Here is a 14,725-nt window from a genome sequence, read left to right on the forward strand (position 1 = left end):
TAAATGAAAGGGAAAAGAGGGATGAAGGGGAAACTACATAATGGAGATATTGAACAAAATGTCATGATTTACAAACAACTTTCTTTATCAGCATTATTTAGCTATAATTATGTAGCTTTACAGTACATAGACCAAGTGTGAAAAATCAGTTGTCTTGGCAGAGCTGTTGGAAAAATTGTTATGCACACACACCCCCCTAATATATGAAGGAAATATGAAGGCATAAAGCTTTGTTTGTATGTGGCAAAAAATACTACTACTTTTGTACTTAGTGTTTCAGTGAAAGAATCATATGTTTGTTGCTCTTCGTTTGCAAAGCATTACCTGCCAAGGCTGCACATCCTGAAGTTTTAATCTTTCACTCCTCTCCATTGTTCTCTGCTTGAATCTAGGTGAGTAAGTGTTATGCAAGGCATGAGCCACAGTATAAACAGCATTGTAGATACTGTAGCTATGGCCAGATATCTCCATTTCAAACAGAGCCCCTGGAAGACTGTCCAAGCTCTCCTCTCCAGTACACAGTTCTTTGGGCTCCACTGTCACATGGGGATTTGGAAATATACAGTCAAATACTTGCTCCCAAAAGTCCTTGAAAAAGCCATCTCCCTGGCTCCAGGAAGGCTTGATCCTCTGAAGAAATTCACTGAACTTTAGAAGATTTCGTGAATGAATTGTGAAGGATATGGCACCATGGAAGACCTGAAAATCCCAGAATCTAAAAAGCCCTGTTACTATGAAATCAGTATGTGCTGTCAAGATCCACACCCTTTTAAATGATGTGTCTATCTTACTTGTTGGATCTTGCATAAATAGAATAGCTCTAAGCCATATGATTGTGAGAGATTCTCCATAGACGATAAATGTAGTGACTTTATTATCTGTGACCAGTACATACATATTTAAGGCAATGTCATGTGTTTCATCCAGGTTGTCAAGATGGATTTGATGTGGGATTCTTTGTGTGAAGGCTGAGCAGATTCTATTTTGGGAAAGCAGAGGTTCCATGGTCTGCAAGAAATTTTGTCCACTGTCATCGTCCATAGTAAATAGACCAACCCATGTCCATTCAAAATGCTTAAGTAATCTGATAATTCCTATGTATTGTTGGGCTTCATTTGGCACCATTCGGTAGAATGAAGGGATCCGACTTGTATCTCTTACCTCCTCAGTGTAAAATGAACCATATGCAAGCTGAAAGAAATTACAAGGATATTACAGAGCTACACTGGAAGCTTTCTTCCTGAACATGTGCCTCTTTCATTAAAACATCACCACCAACAAAAATGTTTAAGCAATTTGTAATTTCCATTAAAGTTCAATTCAACAACTTTTTCAATTAAACATTTCTACAGGTTGGGACGCAGGTGGCACTGTGGTCTAAACCACTGAGCCTAGGGCTTGCCGATCTGAAGGTCGGTGGTTTGAATCTCTGCAACAGGGTGAGCTCCCATTGCTTGGTCCCTGATCCTGCCAACCTAGCAGTTCGAAAGCACATCAAAGTACAAGTAGATAAATAGGTACCACTGTGGCGGGAAGGTAAGCGGCGTTTCCGTGCACTGATCTGGTTTCGCCAGAAGCGGCTTAGCCATGCTGGCCACATGACCCGGAAAAACTGTCTGCGGACAAACGCCCACTCCCTCGGCCAGTAAAGCGAGATGAGCGCCGCAACCCCAGAGTCGTCAGTGACTGGACTTAATGCTCAGGGGTCCCTTTACCTTTACAGTTATGCAAATATTTTTTACATTAAAAATCCAACAATTATATTACAGCCTTTCTGGGAAGTTGCCTTTGACTTTTGATGAAGAGCAAAACTGCAGCAATAGCAAAGCCATAACGGTCCCTGGAAAGGACACAACTGTTTAATATGCAATCTTAAAAGGAGTGGAACTACTATGGGATCTTCGGGTTGTCAGTGGAGGGGTAGAATCTCAGGTGCAGGTCACATTGTGCTCCTTTTTTGGAAGTCTGTCTACTTTTGGTCTCCACCGTGCACTCAGATATCACCTTTGGCTCCTAGAAACTGTCAACCATACCCTAGGAAACAGTTTTGACCAGCTGGCTAAACCAGAGGAGGGCAGCCAATGGATCTCACACCCTTGGTGAGTTATGGGTTCCCCTGCATGCAGTGGATTGAGTGGATGCGACAAAGAGTGGGTCCAAAAGTCAAGAAGGCAGTTACTGCACATGCTGTAGTGGGAAATGAGGGGTTTGAGCACCTGGAAAGGTAGTCTATCTAGGAGAAGGAAAAACTCTGATCCTAAATCTCTGCTGCCTTGTGGGATATTTCAGGAGAAGAAAATCTTAAGCTGTAAACCATACACAAATCCAGAGTAGAGTCCCTAAGTCAGTTGGATGGTGCCTTGTACGCCTCCTTCTGGCAATGCCTGCAGCTAAGCTGGTGCCAAATCTATTTTCCTATGGACCACATCAGCAAAGCAAAAAGGGGGGGGGGGAATCCTACCTGTGGAATCTTATAAAGGCCTATGATGTCTCTCATGTGGAAGGAGGTATCATAGCTAATTCCCCCGATGATGGCTATGAGGCTTTTCTGGGTGTCACATTTATAGTTGGGGACAAATCTATGTGATTTGAAGAGTAGGTCAATAGTGCTTCGATAGGTCATCCTTGCATCATGATAGCTGTCATGGATGTGGAAGCCCAGCGTGATGTTGGGTAAGATCTTGGCGTTCTCATTAATCTCTTTCACAGCAAATGCCAAGGCAAGTATGTGCTGGTAGCATTTTGTCATCATACTGCAAATGGAGTTAATTAATTATAGTATCAAAGGAAAATTCTATAATGAAGGAAATCAACATACCAAATATTATGCATTTCTCCCTGAATCTGCTTGGGATTTAAATGTTATTTCTTTATTCTTAATCAATGTTTTCAAGCTAAATAGCATGCAGATCAGGAAAATGTAGGATTCATCAGGACATTTGCATGCTGCATAGTATTTTGACACACCCACCCACTCTTAACTCTTCCTTGATCTTTTCATCTCAGTTGATTTAAGAATTGTGTGAATCTATCCCTCACATATTTCCCCTTAGGTAGGTGATCACTTTCCATACCTGGCATCTCCAGGAAGGTTTAGACTCTTGTGTAATCCTGACATTCAACACTGATGATGTTGAGCTATATGGACATTTGGGGGGACTGGGTGTAAGGCAGCATCTAATGTTCATTTTTATGGCTACCCTTAAAGTTTCTTAAAAGTTATGTCACAGTGGAATCAAGGAGATGAGTTATTATAATGGCTTTAGAAGTTCCACTAATTTTAATGGGAACTCATTTGACTTAATTTCCAGGGAAGACCTACGCATTTCTATGCAGAATATTGTCCTATAATGTTCAGTGGGTTTAACTCTCAGGTAAGTCTTCTGAGAATTGAAATCTTAACATTTATTTATTTACATTCTGCTTTATTCCCTATAAAGATACCAGAAAATTGCTTTGTTTTATGTTTAAGATGAAAGTTAGCCTATGCTTTTTTAAAAACAAGAAACAGCAAACCAGCAGGAAAGAAGAGAGGAAAGAGAGAGACACCTTTGGATTATTTCATATGTTGTAAAAAAGTTCTGCCAGTAAAGGTTTAAATAACATGTTCAAAGGTCTGGACAATTTATCATTTCCACAGTAGTCAGTTTTTATGCTTCCAGACATAAAACTGTGCAGTATTTAATATTTGCAACAAAACCTAGGGATAACAATATAGAATACATGAAGTAAATGAGAAAGGGGACACTCCCTTCTCTAAGGTTTCAATTATAAAAGGCAGGGCACATAGAGAAAGGATGCAGAGAGGGAAATACTCTTACTGTGGAACCTGGAACAGATTTTGTGAAGGGTGCTCTTTGAAGAAAACTTCGTAGAATACATAAATCAGCTGAGAAGCGATTCCACCAATGATGAGGCCACCTGGCTGATACCACTCATGTGGAACAGGAAAAGGGTCACTCGGAGGGCAGCTCAAAGTCATTTCTTTGCACTCAACAGGGGACAACAGAAACATAAAAACCAAGAGCCACAACATCCTGCTTCACTAGAAATGCAGACCTGCCTGTCACTATCAGGTTTTTGGCTTGAGCTACCTACTATGAGTGATACCTGTATTTCGCAACACTTTTCTAGAAGATAGTTCTGTGAGCTGGTTTTGAGAATCAAAAATTACAAACAAATGTATTTCATAGTAGATAAAATTGTCAACAATCTGAATTCAAGGCTGGTCAATAAAATGGGGGTGGGAGTCAGAAATTAAACTGATGAAGAGTTTCCTGTCTCTTGCCCCTATTCACAGCTATCCATAGAACATGTCATAATTTATAAAAGAGTTGCTTTTTGACTTTGTTAGTGCCTACTAAAAACCTCTCTGGCTTTGATTATGTGAACTAATTATGGTGATTTGGATGATTGCAGGGAGAGATAATAACTTTCTTAGATGTTCTTTTCTCCCCTTCCTCAGAGAGCCACTTTTTGGTGTTTGTTACCTCTGCTCCTTTGTGGCACAACCAATCCCAATTGGCTTTCAGTTTTCCCATGTGAGTCAATGCTAATCAGAGTGAAGTTGTTTTCTTTGGGCTAGCAAAGCACCAAATCCTAATACAACACTTTTAGCCCAACCCAAGCAGTTAATATTTCTCTACACAATAAAAAAGGGTTGTCCAGAAGAGTCCAGTCATTCATATTTGAAAAAGATATGGTCATATTGTCGGCATCTGGGGGTCAAACGGCCAACTGTCTAGCCCCCAGCTGGATCGTCTCCTTCCAGACATCATGCTGAGAAGATCCTTTGACCTCTGGTGCAACATAAATCAGTGACCCAAGTCTGCTGAGATGGGCACAGTTTATTTAGCAAAGCAAACTGTGCAATGAAAGAGGCTTGAGGCTTGTGGAGACATACTATAAACTACGGATTTATTAAACATAAATCAGGACAAGGAAACATATCGTCTCTCTTTGCCGTCTCTTCTGAGAGAGAGAGAAAAGCAAAAGCAATACAACACAGCGGAAGTTCCATTTACGCCAGCAAACAGTGCTGGAATGTAAACAGACATGTGACATGTAACAATCCCACGTCTGTAACTAAAGGTAGAATGGAAATGTCCCAAGACGTATAGCATTATGTGAATTACTCTTTGAGCTGAGCTGTCCACTTCTTTGCCATCCCCCATTACATGGAGAATAGAGGGTGGAGGGTGAATCTGGAAATGTATCTGCAATGTTCAGCCTTTCCAGATGTTCCAGTTCCCTGAAGAGTCATGACATTTCCCACTAACATTTCTATAGGTGTGCAAATCAGTGGAAGCTGCAAACTCTACTACTGACATATGTTCTTTTTTATATACTGTGGTACCTCTGGTTACATATGCTTCAGGTTACATATGCTTCAGGTTACATATGCTTCAGGTTACATATGCTTCAGGTTACAGATTCCGCCAACCCAGAAATAGTACCTTGGGTTATGATCTGTGCTTCAGGATGAGCACTGAAATCACACAGCTGCGGCACGGCGGCAGCGGGAGGCCCTATTAGCTAACGTGGTGCTTCAGGTTAAGAACAGTTTCAGGTTAAGAACAGACCTCCAGATCGAATTAAGTACTTAATCCGAGGTACCACTGTATAAATGTGCTTATCTGTTTAAGTAAAAGTATGAACTTTCTTGCAAAACAAAATTTGCAAGTGTACTGATCCAAGTTGATGAGGAGCCAGCGTCACAAGCTTCCTGAACTTACATTAAAGTCCAGGGAGGTGCATCAAATTGTGATCAGGAGGCACAGAAGAAATATTTGATAAAAGAAAAACACTCTTTCCAATGTCAGCAATCTCACAACCAGAGCTAAATTCAACTCTCTACCACCCCCAGTGAAACATCAAAGCAGCATGAAAATGAGGTAGTAAGATATAATACTGAATCACAGGAGAAGGAAGCTTGGAAAAATTGGAGGATAAGGTTTGGCACAGCATTGGTAGTATCCACCATGTTACTTAGATAAAAAAAATAAATTCATCTTCATTTCCACTTTTGTCCTCCCCAATTTCTCTAATGCAGAGGAACTGCAAATACAGTTTGTGCAAAGAAAACCATAAATAAAAAGTTTGTTTCTGTACTCTTTTAGAAAACAGAAAGCATTTTTATTTTATTTTTAATAAAAAAGAAAAGCCTTTTTTCCTGTCTACAAGCTTACTAGAAGATGACTCAGGAGGTGACCGAAACTGAGTCTCTCAGGTGTGGATAAATGTGATTTATTGTCAATTATTTAAATCATTTATTGTGAGCTGGCACAATATTTTTTTTAATTCAGGCCAAGCAGTATTATTATCAAAGTTCAAGGACATATTCCAGGCAGGCAAAACCTCAGGATATGAAGCAGAGCCAGTGAGGAATACAACCTGGGAAGACTTCTGAGGGCCTGGAAGAGACATTCAGAGGGCAGAGAGCCCCTTTGACTGAAGTTCCCTCTCTCCCATTGTATTGAAACCATTTATCAGGCACCTTCTAACACATTCATATTGGGACCGGTTTACTTTAGGGATTGCTTTAACTCACACGTGCCGGTCCAATAACTTCCATGTAAAGAACTTAAGCTTCTTCCAGTGCCCTGCAGTGTCTGTTATGCATGTTTAAAGAGTTTAAAAATACATAAATAAATGTGGCAGTACCTTTGGAACTCTCACTTGTGGGGTGCCTCAGGGTTCTGTCCTCTCCCCCATGCTTTTCAACATTTACATGCAGCCACTGGGAGAGATCATCAGGAGGTTTGGGCTGGGTGTTCATCAGTATGCGGATGATACCCAGCTCTACCTCTCTTTTAAATCAGAACCAGTGAAGGTGGTGAAGGTCCTGTGTGAGTGTCTGGAGGCGGTTGGAGGATGGATGGCAGCTAACAGATTGAGGTTGAATCCTGACAAGACAGAAGTACTGTTTTTGGGGGACAGGAGGCAGGCAGGTGTGGAGGATTCCCTGGTCCTGAATGGGGTAACTGTGCCCCTGAAGGAACAGGTGCGCAGCCTGGGAGTCATTTTGGACTCACAGCTGTCCATGGAGGCACAGGTCAAATCTGTATCCAGGGCAGCTGTTTACCAGCTCCATCTGGTACGTAGGCTGAGACCCTATCTGCCGGAGTGGTGCATGCTCTGGTTATCTCCCGCTTAGACTACTGCAATGCGCTCTACGTGGGGCTACCTTTGAAGGTGACCCGGAAACTACAACTAATCCAGAATGCGGCAGCTAGACTGGTGACTGGGAGCCAAGACCATATAACATCGGTCTTGAAAGACCTACATTGGCTCCCAGTACGTTTCCGAGCACAATTCAAAGTGTTGGTGCTGACCTTTAATTTTTTTTTTTTTAATAATTTTTATTTAAGTTTTAAACAACGAAGAAAGAGAAAAAAAAGAACATACACAATACATATCTCGAAAAAAAGAATTTTTTTTTAAAAAAAAGTGATTACAAAAACACAATTCAACAATAAAAAACAAAAAACATAACCATTAAAAACAATATCTCTTTTCCATTTCCGTTTTTTAATTTACTTATTTTCTGGACTTCCTCATACCTCCCTCTTTTGTATTCCAATCCAAATCGTTTGTCCAGCAATTTCTTTTCAACTTTTTTAATCCCAATCTTTAACTTTAATATAATATTGTAATATATAACTTCAACTTCTTTTTTTTTTTTTTATAAATATTTATTAGGGTTTACAATACAAATAGATATAATAAACAAAATAACATATGTTCTAACATAATTTCACTCTTCTTTGGACTCCCTCGCATCTCCCGCTCCCACTTTCATCGTAATAAATTTTTACCAGCAATTTATCATCTTGTTTGCATTTATATCCCATCTATTTATTTATAGTCTAATAATTCTCGAAAAAGTTTATGTTTTCTCATTCTCGCTTATCATCCTGAATCATCTAATTTAGTGGTGCTCAGTTATTTATGATCTAGCATCCTGCTTAACATTCAATCAAATTGCAATATTTTTGTAGATAAATCTTGAATTTCTTCCAATCCTCCTCCATCCTCTCTTCTCCCAGGTCTCGGATTCTGCCGATCATCTCAGCCAATTCCATATAGTCCATCAGTTGCATCTGCCATTCTTCCAGTGTGGGTAGATCTTGAGTTTTCCAGTGCTTTGCAAGAAGTATCCTTGCTGCTGTTGTTGCATACATAAAAAATGTCCGGTCCTTCTTTACCACCCCTTGGCCGACAATACCCAAAAGAAAGGCCTCTGGTTTCTTTGTGAAGGTATACTTAAATACCTTTTTCAGTTCATTATAGATCATTTCCCAGAACGCCTTCACTTTAGGGCAGGTCCACCAGAGGTGGAAGAATGTTCCTTCACTCTCTTTACATTTCCAGCACTTATTATCAGACAGGTGGTATATTTTTGCAAGTTTGACTGGGGTCATATACCATCTATATATCATTTTCATTACATTTTCTTTCAAAGCATTGCATGCAGTAAAGTTCAACCCAGTACTCCACAACCTTTCCCAGTCCTCGAACATAATATTATACCCAATGTCCTGCGCCCACCTTATCATAGCCGATTTAACCATTTCATCTTGTGTATTCCATTTTAACAGCAAGTTATACATTCTTGAAAGTACCTTAGTCTTTGGTTCTAACAATTCTGTTTCTAGTTTCGATTTCTCCACCTGGAACCCTAGTTTCTTGTCATTTTTAAAAACTTCTTTAATCTGAGCATAGTGTAACCAGTCTCGCACTTTATCTTTCATTTTCTCCAAACTCTGCAATTTCCAATTGTCTCCATCTTTTTCTAGTATTTCCCAGTATTTTGGCCATTTGGCCTCCATATTGGGTCTTTTTCGGGCCTTAGCTTCCAGAGGTGAAAGCCACCTTGGGGTTTTATTTTCCAGCAAATCTTTATATTTTGTCCAGACCTTAAACAGTGATTTTCTGACAATATGGTTCTTAAAGGCCTTATTGATTTTAACCTTGTCGTACCATAAGTATGCATGCCATCCAAAAGTGTTATTAAACCCTTCCAAGTCCAACACGTCAGTGTCTTCAAGAAGTAGCCAGTCTTTTAGCCAGCAGAAAGCTGCGGCCTCATAATACAGCTTTAAGTCTGGCAGGGCAAAGCCCCCTCTTTCTTTCGCATCAGTTAATATCTTAAACTTAATTCTGGGCTTTTTGCCCTGCCAGACAAACTTAGAGATATCTCTCTGCCACTTCTGAAAACACTCCGTCTTATCCACAACCTGAAGTGTTTGAAACAAAAACAACATCTTTGGCAATACATTCATCTTGATAGCGGCAATTCGGCCTAACAAAGAAAGTTTCAATTTTGTCCAGCTGTCTAAATCTCTCTTAATTTCTGACCAACATTTTTCATAATTATCCTTAAATAGACTCAGATTTTTTGCTGTTATGTTTACCCCTAGGTACTTTACTTTTTTAACCACATTTAGTTCTGTCTCTCTCTGAAACCGTTCTGACTCTGTATCTGTCAAGTTTTCCCCCAAAACCTTAGTTTTCTGTTTATTTAATTTAAATCCCGCCACCCGACCAAAGTCATGAATCAGTTGTAATACTCTTTTCGTACTAGACTCTGGCTCCTGCAAGGTCAAAACCAAGTCATCTGCAAAAGCTTTAAGCTTATATTGTTTCTCTCCGACCTGAATTCCTTCCACCAACCGGTCCCCTCTGATCATATTCAGGAGCACTTCCAGAACCGAAATAAATAACAAAGGGGAAATAGGGCAGCCCTGTCGTGTTCCTTTTTCAATTTTAAACTCTTCTGTAACCACATTATTAACTATCAGTTTAGCTTTCTGCTCTGAATATATCGCCTCAATCCCATTCTCAAAACCCCGTCCCACTCCCATTTCTTTTAAATTTCCCTTCATAAATTTCCAGGAAATGTTGTCAAAGGCCTTCTCCGCATCTATAAAAATTAGGACTGCTTTTGTGTTTATATCTGTTTGCAAAAGTTCCAAAATGTCAATAATATTCCTTGTATTAGCAAACAAATGTCTGCCTGGGAGAAAGCCTGCCTGGTCCTTGTGGATTACTTCATTTAAAACTTTTTTAAGTCTACTTGCCAAAATGTCTGCAAATATTTTGTAATCCACATTTAGAAGAGAAATGGGACGATAGTTCTTAAGTTGTGTCTTTTCAGCTTCCGACTTTGGTATCAATGTGATAAACGCTTCCTTCCACGACTCCGGCGCCCTCTTCCCTTCCATAATTTCATTGCTGACCTCCATCAGAGGTTGTATCAAATAATCTTTTAATGTCTTGTAGTACTTGGAGGTCAGCCCATCTGGCCCTGGAGATTTGCCCAATTGTATGTTCTGAATGGCCTGTTCAATCTTTTGTTGTGTTATTTTACAATTCAGGATTGTCCTATTTTCTTGTGACAATTTTGGTAGTCCATTTTTTCCCAAAAATTGTTTAATCTCAGCCTCGTCTTGCGGCCCTTGAGTGTATAATTTTTTAAAATATCTCTGGAAACACTTTCTAATGTCCACAGGATTCTGAATATTTCTTCCTTCAATTTGTAACTGTATTTAATCTTTGTCTTCTCTTCAACTGCCAAGCTAGCAGTTTTCCACATTTATTCGCCGACTCGAACGTTTTTTGTTTCATTAATTTGACCTTCCACTCTATTTCCTGGTTTATCAATTTAGAATATTGTGCTTGATAGAGTTTAATTTCTCTCAGAGTTGGCTGTGACTTCGGATTTAATCTTAATTTCTTCTCTAATTCTTTTATTTTGTCCAAAATCTTGTCTTTTCTCTCCTTTTGTGTCCTTTTCTTTACTACATTCTGTTGTATCAAGAATCCCCTCATAACGGCTTTGCTTGCGTCCCAGACGATTCTTTTTTCCACCGTGGTGTTCATATTTATCTCAAAATAGTCCTTCAGGGCTTTTTGGGCCTTCTTGGTAATCTCCTGATCTCTAAGCAAGTTGTCATTCATCTTCCATCTAAAAGAGCCGGTTGGTAGCAGTGTCATATCCATCTTTACTGCATTGTGGTCGGAGCAGGTCTTTGGGCAGATTTCCACTTTTCTAGCCTTAGGTGCCAGACCTCTAGATATCCATATTTGGTCGATTCTTGTCCAGGTCAGTTGGGCTTCAGAGAAGAATGTTCCCTCTCTTCCCAAGGGGTTCTTTGTCCTCCAGATGTCAATCAAATCCATATTGTCTGTCATTTCAAAAAAAGTTTTGGGTAGTCTGCCATCTTTTGTAACATTTTGACTTTGTGACTTGTCCATGTTAGTTGATACGACCCCATTCATGTCTCCCATCATAATGATGTTGTTATAGTCCAGATAGTCCAGCATAGTCTCATGCAACTTCCTGTAAAATTCCGATTTCCCTTCGTTTGGTGCGTAGATTCCTAATATCAAAAGCTTCTCTCCTTGATGTTGTATCTCAATTGCCAAAATTCTTCCATGTTCATCTTTGAATAGGAATTTAGGTGACAGGCTCTCTTTCGCATATATCACCACACCTCTCTTCTTAACTCTATCCGAAGAGATAAATTCCTGGCCAAGTCTTTTATTTATTAACACTTTTCTGTGGAGCCTAGTCACATGTGTTTCCTGTAAACAAATAATGTCCAATTGTTCTTTTTTTAATATATGAAATATTTTCTTCCTTTTTTCCGGAATGTTACAGCCATTTATATTCCAGCTCAAGAGTTGCAGAGACATCCTGAATAAATCTGGTTATTTTTCTAGGGGTGGTATCTTATTCACAGGATCTTCAGGTTCCACGGGTGCCGGTACTGCCGATGCTCCAGGCCCAAAGGGTAATTCAATTCCTTTTTGAAGGTCCTCTCCGTATGTAGACAGAAATTTGTCTCTATCTTCCAATGTTCTGATTTTAACCTTCTTCCCTCTAAAGGTGAAAGATATTCCTTGGGGAAATTCCCACCTGAAAGCAATTGAATTGCTCCTCAGTAATTTGACAAGTTCGGAGTAGGCGGATCTGAGGTCCAACAGTTGTCTAGGAATATCTTTGTAAATTTCAATTCTTCTGTCCAGAATGTCCAGTGACTTTTCGTAATGTAGGCCTAAAATCTTATCCCTTTCCTCCTTTGATCTCAATGTTATCAAACAATCTCTGGGCCTCTCCTTCTTTGCAAATCTTCCAAGCCTAAAAGCTGACACAATTTTAAAGTCCTTTTCCTCTAAATTCCAAAACTTGGAGAATTCTTTAGTCAAGAACTCAGCTAGGTTGCCTCCTTCCGCTTCTTGCACCGACCTAATCCTTAAATTATTCTCCCGGTTTCGCAGTTCTATCATAGAAAGATAAATCTGATGTTCACCTACTTGTTTGCAGAGTGGTCTTACCTCTTGTTCTAAATTTTCAAGTTTTTTACTAGTGTCCTCAGCCAGTTTCCGATTTTCTGCTGTGGCCTCCGTCAACTGTCCAATTACCTGTACGTTCTGTGCGACTTGTCCAGTTAATCTATTTAAACATTCTGTATTTTGATCAATCTTGGCTGTTTGCTCATCTGCTTTCTTGTCCAAAGATTCCACTCTCTTATCCAAAGATTCCAATTTTTCATAGATTTTCTCTAGAATAGAAGCAGATGATCCTGAGGCCATATCTTCCAATTGTAACTGCTCCGTTTCTCCCTCCCTTGCCTGTGGCAGAACGGCTTCTTCTACCTCTGAAGGCAGAGTAGGTACAGATGATCTACGTATCTGCGAGGCTGAGGTTAGAGTTGTCAAGGTTGTTTGTCTAGTTCTTCCCCTTCTTCTTGTGCCACTCATTCCAAAGTTATCTAAAAGTCAAGGTCAAGCTGAGTTATTCCCATGGGAAAGCAGAAGCCCAGAGAAAACAGAAGGCCGGGAAAGGGAAAGTAAATGTACAGTCACTGTTGTAAGTCTCAAATCCTCTAGAGGGAGCTTAAGATATCTTTAGGGAAGAATTCTAATAAAATTAAAGTCCAGTTTAGTGTCCAGGAACCTTCAAAAACAAGTATTTAGCAGAGTTAATGTTAACAGTCACTTTGTTTCTACCAGTGCTTACTGGTGTTTCAAACGGTGTTTCAAAGTAGCAAGTCCAGATGCCCGCAAATTGTTGCAAGTTCTGATACACAATAGCCAAATCTGTAAAACTGACAGCTCAGTCTCTCAGGCAGCTCAGGCAGCTCCAGACCCTGGGCTTCTCATTCCAATTGTAATTCCAATAGAAGAAAGGTAGAACAATGCGAATAGAAGGTACAAAATCATAAGCTTAAAGTCCTTACTTTGTTTAAAAGAAAATTCAATGGGTGCTCAGATCAGTAGGATTAAAAGTTCTTTTAACGCCTCCACTCCTCCAGCTCCTTGCTTTAAAGTTCAGTGACAGCGGAAGACGGACTTCCTGTTTCCACGTCTCTCCGCTTTCAGCTAATTTTAATATTTTAGTCTCGAATTTAAAATGTTCAGTCTTTACTCACGGGTTGTTGCTTTCTTCCAAATCAAAAATTTGCAGGAAAAAGGATCAGCGCTCATCGGCAGCAGCCGCGCGGCTTCGCTCCACAGATCGCGAAACGGCTCACAGCGCCGCTACTCCCCTCCACGTTCCGGAGCCCCTTACGGGGTTCCTTCTGCGTTTTGGGGGTCGCTTCTGGCGCCCACCGAGCCTCAAGACCACAGGCTCTTGCTGCCTGTGGGTTTCCAAAGTGGGTCTCCGCTTCGCCGTAGCGGACGACCCAGTTTCTGCGGAGCCTCCTCCTCACTAGTGGAAGAGGACCGCCATTGCTGTTCGCGCCGCCCCCGGAAGTCTATAACTTCAACTTCTTTAAACCTGATCTTTAATCTTAGTATAATATAATATAACCTTAAAATTTTCCCTCTTAATTGTCAAATTTCCATTTCTTTAAACATCTTTAATCCTAATCTTAATCTTAGTCTATCATTAACTTTAACCTGTACAGCTGGAAACCGCTTATTCTCAGTCCAACATCACTCTAACATTCTTTAATTTTGCAATGTTTCTGAAGATAGTCTTTAAATTTCTTCCAATCTTCCTCCACCAACTCTTCTCCCTGGTCACGGATTCTACCAGTCATTTCCGCCAGTTCCATATAGTCCATAAATTTCATCTGCCATTCCTCCAGCGTGGGAAGTTCTTGTGTCTTCCAATGTTTTGCGATGAGTATTCTTGCTGTTGTTGTTGCGTACATAAAGAAAGTTCTATCCTTTTTTAGCACCATTTGGCCACCTATGCCCAGGAGAAAGGCCTCTGGTTTCTTAGGGAAGGTATACTTAAATACCTTTTTTAATTAATTATATATCATTTCCCAGAAAGCCTTAATCTTTGGGCACGTCCACCAAAGGTGAAAAAAATGTACCTTCTGTTTCTTTACATTTCCAACATTTGTTATCGGGCAAATGATAGATTTTTGCAAGCTTGACTGGGGTTATGTACCACCTGTATATCATTTTCATAATATTCTCTCTTATTCTCTCTTAAGGCATTACATGCCGTAAATTTCATACCTGTGGTCCACAACTGTTCCCAGTCAGCAAACATAATGTTATGTCCAACGTCTTGTGCCCATTTAATCATAGCCGATTTTACCGTTTCATCCTGAGTATTCCATTTCAGCAGCAAGTTATACATTCTTGACAAATTCTTAGTTTTGGGTTCTAATCTCTGTTTCTAATTTTGATCTTTCCACCTGGAAGCCAATTTTCCTGTCCAATTTAAATGCCTCCATTATCTGATAATAATGAAGCC

Source organism: Podarcis pityusensis (genome assembly GCF_964106645.2).
Source record: "Podarcis pityusensis genome assembly, chromosome: 13".
Classification (NCBI taxonomy): Eukaryota; Metazoa; Chordata; class Lepidosauria; order Squamata; family Lacertidae; genus Podarcis; species Podarcis pityusensis.